Source organism: Triticum dicoccoides, chromosome 3B (genome assembly GCF_002162155.2).
Source record: "Triticum dicoccoides isolate Atlit2015 ecotype Zavitan chromosome 3B, WEW_v2.0, whole genome shotgun sequence".
NCBI classification, from domain to species: domain Eukaryota; kingdom Viridiplantae; phylum Streptophyta; class Magnoliopsida; order Poales; family Poaceae; genus Triticum; species Triticum dicoccoides.
The window spans coordinates 548,266,519-548,275,279 of NC_041385.1; positions in this window are offsets into that span (position 1 = coordinate 548,266,519).

Consider the following 8,761-nt stretch of genomic DNA (forward strand, 5'->3'; position numbering starts at 1 on the left):
GGAGGGCTTTGGAAAGTTCGGCCGATTGGGCCGTAGTCTTCCCCTCCAAGGCCTCGCACTTGCCAATGGCGTACTTCAGCTCTTGCTCCACTTCGGCCACCCTCCCTTCAGCTGGCAGCGAGCGACCTGTTCTGTCTTTATTTCTACAGCCGCTTTGTTAGCGGCCGCTTTATTTGCCTTCGCCTCCTCCTTGGCCTGGGCAAGGGCGCTCTAGAGTATTTCGACCTCGTCCATGCTACCTGCACTCATAGTCACAGAAATACATGAGTTACACTCTAAATTTGCATATAACTTCATATACCTGATCAAACTCTTTATAAGTACACACGTACCTTGCGCCTCGTCGAACCGCTTGTTAACACGATCAATTTTGTCATCGGCCAACTTCAGTTTTTGATTAAGCTCGGAAACCTCGGCGACCTGGGCAGTCGTTGCCAACAGGGAAGCCTGTTATAAAATAGAAAAGTACGTCACCTCTTCTGAATATTATATGATCCTCTGTCTGGCTTTTTCAAAACTAGACAGAGTTTAAGGGGCTACTATCTTTGTACAGGTATATTTCCTTCATATGAAAAAAGTGTTTAGAGCATTACTTCACATACCTCGAAGCCTGTTAGTAGGCTAGTGAAGGCTTCGTTGAGCCCGCTCATGGCGGACTGAACCTTCTCTACCACCACACCCATTAGGGTGCATTGTTCCTCCACGATGGAAGCGCGTCGTAGTGCTTCCACTAGAGTATTCAGCGCCTTCAGATTACTGGAGGTCGCCGCTAGAGCTGATGCTCCCACTCCCTTAAACGGGGTTGCGTGCCCGACTCAGGAGCCATGTTGGTCTCCGGAATAATGTCCGTCTGGGGGCCGGACTAGTCAAGGCCCCCGCCGTCGGTCGCCATGGGGGTCGTACCCCCCACGCCTTTAGCCGCCGAGGTATTACCCTCGGGCGCCGTCTCGGCAGCTTTGCCCGCCCCTCCACGGCCTGGAGAGGTCCTTCGAGACAACACCTCGGTGTCATCCACGATGGTTGGCGGAGAGGCTCGCGGAGGCTTCTCGCTCTCTGCCATCTCTAGTGGTAGAGAACTCCCCTCAGATAGCAAAGGGTTGGGGAGGTCTCGAGCATGTATGGAAGACACATAATATAATATGTTATATTATAGAAACATAGTGGACCGAAGGCATGTAATAAATCCTTTGGTACTTACGATTCGGCCAGGGGCTTCACCATGGGAAGCCTCTTGGGGATGGGTTCGGCCTCCAAATCTGAACCATCCGAGAGGGCCATCTTCCCCCTCTTGGGCACCTCCTCCTCCAGACCTGTGGAGGCTGACCTCTTCTTCTTCCTCCCTTTAAGAGGGGAGTCGCTTTCCGCCTCCTCCTCCTCTTCGTATTCATCTCCCTCGTGGGATGAGGGGATTTCGGTCTCTTTGGACACTGCATCCGAAGGACCCTTGCGATGGAGGTAGCCCTTGGTCTCCTTGCCCTTCTTCTTCTTGGCCTTCTTCTCCCGCACCTTATAGGGCGCCAGGACCAGCATCTTCATCAGTTGGGGTTCGGCCGGGTCTTCGGGCAGCGGGGCCGGACACTTAATCTGCTCCACCTTTGCTATCCAGCCATGTACAAGGGACAAAAAACTCATTATGATTAAAGAATTTATTGACCAAATATATATTTGGGTAAATTATACATACTAGTGTGGCTGGATTTTCGCTGTCAAGATTGATGTCTTCGGTCTTCTTCGGCCTCGCTTTCTCGGCCTTGAACAACAGCTTCCGAATGTCTTCGTGTGTTGTGTCGTGGAAGTGCTTCAAGGTCCATGGATCTTCCGAATTGAACTCTCACATGTGAGAGGCCGGAGTTGGCAGGGAAGAATCCGGGGGAAGAGCATCACCTGAATCACGTTAGTGAGACTGGCGTTCTTGCCTATCATGTTTGTGATGAGCTTTTGCAGCATCAAAAGTTCCGCCGTGGATCCCCAGTCCAAACCCTTGGTAGTCCATGAGGTGAGTCGCCTAGGGGGTCCGGATCTGAACTCAGGAGTGGCCGCCCAATTGGCGTCGCAGGGTTCGGTGATGAAGAACCACTCCTGCTGCCACACCTTGACAGTCTCCACGAAGGCCCCCTTAGGCCAAGCGGCATTGGGGATCTTGCTCACCATGACGCCGCTGCAGTCCGTGTGCTACCCGTCGACCACCTTCGGCTTCATATTGAAGACTTTTAGCAATAGGACAAAGTGTGGGGGGATGCGGAGTAATGCCTCACACACGACGATGAACGCTGAGATGTGGAGGAAAGAATTTGGGGCTAGATCATGGAAATATAGCCCGTAGTAGAACATGAGGCCCCGGATGAAGGCGTGGAGGGGAAACCCCTAACCCACCGAGAAAGTGGGGGATGAATACAACCCTTTCGCCGGGCTCAAGAGTGGGGATGACTTGGTCCTTGACAGGGAGCCTGTGTGCGATGTCCGCACACAGATACCCCGCCTCCCGGAGCTCCTTGACGTCCTTCTAGGTGATGGAGGAGGCCTCCCACTTTCCCTTTGAACTAGATCCATACATGGGTGGAGAGGCTAGTGGCGGTGGGAAAGATCGATGTTTGGGCGCTAGAGCTTGAAGATGGGGAAGTAGTAGAAGGAAGAAGGCGTGGGGAGAAAAGAGGAGTCTTTATCCTCTTACATAGGCAGTGAATATCAGACGCCCCATCAAGCCTTAAAACTTGCCTGTTCCCAAGGGGTCATGCAAATGGCATGGTTGGATAGCCCAACACCGTATTCCTGAAGATCCCGTAATGGTCGGGCGCGATCTCTGTTTTCACAAGACGTGTCAATAGAGGTTGTGCCTTGGAACATGAAGCGGGAGACGAGAACAACGGTTCGAAATGTTAAGAGGCCTGACGTGACGTTTCGCCGAAAAAAAGTTGTCAGTTGACAGACACTATTTTTATTAAATACCTCACCTTCATGACTAAGGGTTGTGACTATATACAGAGCTGAATATAGTTCTTTTGTTCAGAAGATTGCTTTCAAAGTGTTCAGGAAGAGCAACCCGCCTTGCAATGCCGAATACAACTCGCGTGCCGAATATATCATCTTTGAAGACTGTGTAACACCCACGATGCGGCTATATCTCCCACGTGTTGAAGCACGACTTAGAGGCATAACCTCATGGTGGTTTTGTCGCAAGAAGGGTCATCTTCACACAATCCCATGTGATGAATAAGCATGGGATAAAGAGTTGGCTTACAATCACCACTTCACACAATGAACATATAATTCATACATCATTCACAGCACACACATAGTCCGACTACGGACGAAGCAAAAGAAGATAACCCAACTGCTAGATCCCCGATCGTCCCAACTGGGCTCCACTACTGATCAACATGAAACGATACATAGAAACGACCAAGGTCTTCGTTGAGCTCCCATCTGAGCTCGGTTGCATCACCTGCACTGGTATCATCAGCACCTGCAACTGTTGTGATAGTATCTGGTGAGTCATGAGGACTCAGCAATCTCAAAACCCGCGAGATCAAGACTATTTAAGCTTATGGGAAAGGAAGGGGTAAAGTGGTGAGGTTGCAGCAGCGACTAAGCATGATATGGTGGCTAACATACGCAAATAAGAGCGAGAAGAGAAGCAAACGGAACGGTCGTGAAGCTAGCAATGATCAAAAAGTGATCCTGAACTCCTACTTACGTCAAACATAACCCAAAACCGTGTTCACCTCGACTCCGCCGAAAAGAGACCATCACGGCTACACACGCGGTTGATGCGTTTTAATTCGGATCTGGTGTCAAGTTCTCTACAACCGGAATTAACAAATTCCCATCTGCCACATAACCGTGGGCACGACTCTCAAAAGTTTATACCCTGCAGGGGTGTCCCAACTTAGCCCATCACAAGCTCTCACGGTCAACGAAGGATATTCCTTCTCCCAGGAAGACCCGATCAGACTCAGAATCCCGGTTACAAGACATTTCGACAATGGTAAAACAAGACAAGCAAAGCCGCCCGATGTGCCGACAAATCCCGATAGGAGTCGCACGTACCTTGTTCTCAGGGCACACCGGATAAGTCAAGCTACGAGTAAAACCAGACCTCAAGTTTCCCCGAGGTGGCCCCATAGGCTGCTCAGTTCGGACCAACACTCGAAGGAGCACTGGCCTAGGGGGGTTAAAATAAAGATGACCCTTGAGTCTGCAGAACCCAAGGGAAAAAGGCTTAGGTGGCAAATGTTAAAACCAAGGTTGGGCCTTGCCAGAGGAGTTTTATTCAAAGCAAACTGTCAAGGAGGTCCCATAAATCACCCAACCGTGTAAGGAATGCAAAATCAAGGAACATAACACCGGTATGAAGGAAACTAGGGGCGGCAAGAGTGGAACAAAACACCAGGCATAAGGCCGAGCCTTCCACCCTTTACCAAGTATATAGATGCATTAATTAAATAAGAGATATTGTGATATCCCAACATAATCATGTCTGTCATGGAGCAATCTTCAACTTCACCTACAACTAACAACTCTATAAGAGGGGCTGAGCCAAAGCGGTAACATAGCCAAACAACGGTTTGCTAGGAAGGGTGAAAAGGTTAGAGGCTGACATGGCAATATGGGAACCATGGTAAACAAGTGATAGGTAGCGCAGCATAGCGACAGAATGGAGCAACTAGCAAGCGAAGATAGAAGTGATATCGATGGTACTGGTCATCTTCCCTGAGATGCCGCAAGGAAGAAGAATGAGTCCAAGAAGAAGACATACGGATGTAGTCGAACGAATCCTCATAACTCCGGAACGAGACCGAAGCTAATGAGAGAAGCAAACCGGAAAGAAACAAACAACATGGTAAACAACCATCACATAATCATGGCATGATGCCCAACCAAGTATGATGCATGTCCAGTTTTAAAGAGGCATGGCATGGCAAAGTGCAACAAACAACACTACAAGTTAAGTGGAGCTCAATATGCAACGAGTTGCATATTGACAAAACACCACATTAACATATTTAGTTTAATCTCGTTTAAGCTACCAAACAATATTAAGTGTTGTTAAACATGGAAAGAGGTGAAGCATAAATAAACTAACTATTTAGGAAAGTTTAAATGAGGCCGGAACAACAAACAACAATTCCGGTAAATCCCCACATGTCTTTTAATAGTTTAATGCAAACACAATTTTAAGCATTTAAATGTTGTTATCATGATGCAGATGACATATGCAAGTTTTATGCAATTTTTATGAAAATGTTGACATGAGCATGTTATGAAGCATTTGACACCAAGGCGGAAACGAAAGGGGTGCCACAGCAATGACAACAAAAATGGTGCCACGACAACATTCCGATGATCCGACAACTCATTGAGATACCGGTGCAAAAGAGCAAGTGTGCGGATGTGCGGAACATGCCAAAGATGGTGGGGTGATCCCGGATTACCGGGTTCCCACGGGTCGACGGCATGGCAAACGAGGAGGAACTTGCAATGACAATTCAGACACGGTGCAACATGAGCATCTCATACAACACACATTCATACACGGGCGGTCGTCTCGTCATTATACCTTTGAAGCGTGCGTTTCGGGGCGGTTCAAAATCGTCGAGGGAAGTAGTCGTTCACGGGTCGTAGGGGAAGTAGTCGTTCTCACGGCGGTAGTGGAAGTAGTGGTTCACGGACGTCATGGAAGTAGTCGTTCACGGTGATGGTAGAGGTACTCGTGATCTTGGCGACGGTGGTTGTACATGGGTCATAGACGTTCGGGTCATCGGTAGAGGTACTTGTCGTATAATCAGGCGTAGTCGACCTTGGCGTATCCGTGCGTAGGGGTACTTGCCAAAATCCACAGGGATGGTAGTGGTGCATGGTCTTCGCTTTATAGTCGGACTTGGCGAATCCGCGTAGTGGTACTTGTCGGTCTCGGTCAGGCCGTCGAGGTTGAAGGCTGGTGGAGAAGGGGAAGTCAACGCGGGCTCGCGTGTGGCCTCCAGCGGGACTTGGTGAATGATGCAGAAGCAAGGCAGCAGCGGCACTGCTCCTGAGGCTTCGCGGGTGGCCTGCGGTGGAGGTCAACTCCGATGGGGACGGGCCACCGAAGTCAGATCCGGCCGTGACCCATCTGATCATGGGATGAACAACATAGGGGGTGGACTTGGAACTCTGCACGACAGCGCGACTGGAGCACGGGGAGGCGAAGCAGGCGTCGAGGCAGGGCGACGGGAGCTGGCGAGGACGCGGGGATGCTGATGGCCTCACGGGCCATGGCGGGCGACGGGCACGATAGGAGAAGGCGGGCGTCGTGACGGTGTGGCTCCTATGGTTGAGGCTGAACGGAGGGAGGAGGATGCGTGGGCGCCGACGAGGGCGGCGGAGCACGGGCAGGAGGTGATGTGGGTCGTCCTCCTCGCCCTAGACATGACGAGGCAGGGGAGGTCTTGGCGCAGGGCTCCGGTGATGCAGGGCACCGCGGCGGGGCCTGAGCGACGACGAGGAGCGGTGGGATCGAGAGGCACGGGAGGAGGCCTCCAAGCGTTGGGGACGAGGCAGAGGAGGAAGGGGCGCAAGGGAGGAGATCGAGGGGAGATGAGGACCGAGCGATGAGCGTGTGGCGGCGGGCAGAGGGAAGGAGAGGAGGAGATGGGATCAAGCAGAGCTCTCCCCTGCGGCTAGGTTTAGAGGGGTGTAGCTGGGCCTTGGAGGCCGGCCCGATAGAGAAGGAAGTGGCCAGAGGCCTGGCTGGAGGCCTGGCTGGGCTGCTGGGCTCTCTTCTCCCTCTCTCTTATTCTCTAGAAATAGAAAATAACAAAGAAGAAAAGGAGAAGAAAGGAGGTGTTGGGGAAGAAATTGGACACGTGGATAATTTTCCCGGACCCACAAGAATGTGCTTGTTCCTAGAAAATAGAAAAGGCCATGGTTGAAAGATGTAAATTCAAACTCATTTGATTTAAATTCAAATGATTTGAATAGGAAGTGAGGTTTGGGAAGGTCCAAAAATGTTCGGATTTTTGGTGGAGCTCCGGAATGTGAAGAAAGAATTTAGGGCAAAGTTTGGAGACCAAGAATTAAGATAACAAAGGCATTGGGATAATTTGCAAGTGTGTTATGGTGATTTCCAATTTAAAGAAATATTTAATATAGCTCCCTAATATTGGGGCAATATGTTATAAAGAGAAGTCACCCATCCATTGATTTAAATAGATCAACCATCTATGCAATTTATTAGTTGAGTTGAGATGCAAAGGTTAATGACATGATGGCATGATGACATGATGCAATGCAAAAATAAAAGAGCAAACACAAAAGAAACACACGACGAAACTCGGGATAGCTGGAAGTCTTCTGGAGCATCAGTCTCGGGGCGTCACAGACTGGTTCAGGGACTACTGAGGGAGTCATGGATTAGGGGGTCCTCGGTTGTCCAGGCTGTGTGATATGGGCCGGGCTGATGGGCCGTGAAGATACAAGGCAGAAAACCTTCCCCCGTGTTCAGGTAGGACTCTCCTATGCATGGATGGCAAGATTGGTGTCCGGATATGTAATTTCCTTCCTCTGTGAACCGAATATGTAAAACCCTAGGCCCCTCCGATGTGTATATAAACCGGAGGGTTTAGTTCGTAGAGGCTATCAGAATTCATATAAGCTAGACAGCTAGGGTTTAGCCATTACGATCTCGAGGTAGATCAAATCTTGTAACCCCTATACTCATCAAACACAATCAAGCAGGACGTAGGGTTTTACCTCCATTAAGAGGGCCCGAACCTGGGTAAGCATCGTGTTCCCTTTGTCCCTTGTTACCTTCGATCCTTAGACACACAGTCCGGGCCCCCTACCCGAGATCGGCCAGTTTTGACAGCAACAATCCCTTCGTTCTTACCGAAGGATGAATGCTATGATAATTTCTATGATCCCGTTGATTCTTTTTAAATATCCCTTTTTGATGAACTTGATGATTGCTATGCTTGTGGCCATGATGCCAATATGAATTATGCTTATGATGAACTTGCTATAGTTCCTTATGGTAAGAATGAAAATGTTGCTATTGCACCCACACATGATAGTCCTATTATCTTTTTGAATTCTCCAAATTACACTATATCGGAGAAGTTTGCTCTTATTAAGGATTACATTGAGGGGTTGCCTTTTACCATTGCACATGATGATTTTGATGAGTGTAATATGCATGTTCTTGCTTCTCCTACTTGCAATTATTATGAGTGAGGAACTAAATCTCCGCTTCTCTATGTTTCTAACACGATAGAATTGCAAGAAATTGCTTATACTATGCATTGGCCTTTAGTTGACGTGCATGAATTGTTATTTTATGACATGTTGATGCATAGGAAGAGAGTTAGAATTTGTCATTTCTTTATATATGTTGCTTTGTGCTCACTACTAAATGCCAAATCATTGCTAATTAAAACTGGCTTTGATATACCTTGGGATCCGGGTGGATTCATTACTTGAGCACTTTATGCCTAGCTTAATGGCTTTAAAGAAAGCGCTGCCATAGAGACAACCCAGAAGTTTTGGAGAGTCGTTTATTTATGTTGAGTGATCGATTTTATATAGTTTTAAAACAAAAAATTATAGAGGGTAACTTAAAAACTTTTTCACAAAAGAGAAGCAATTGGAAGTTATGCATTGGAGAAGTGAGGGCCGACCTTGAACACTTGTGTTCATGCTCATGAAAACAATGTCGAATTTTTCATGAAGTTTCTCACAAAAATAATTATCCCCTTGTACAATTCCATTGTATTATAAAAATAATGTG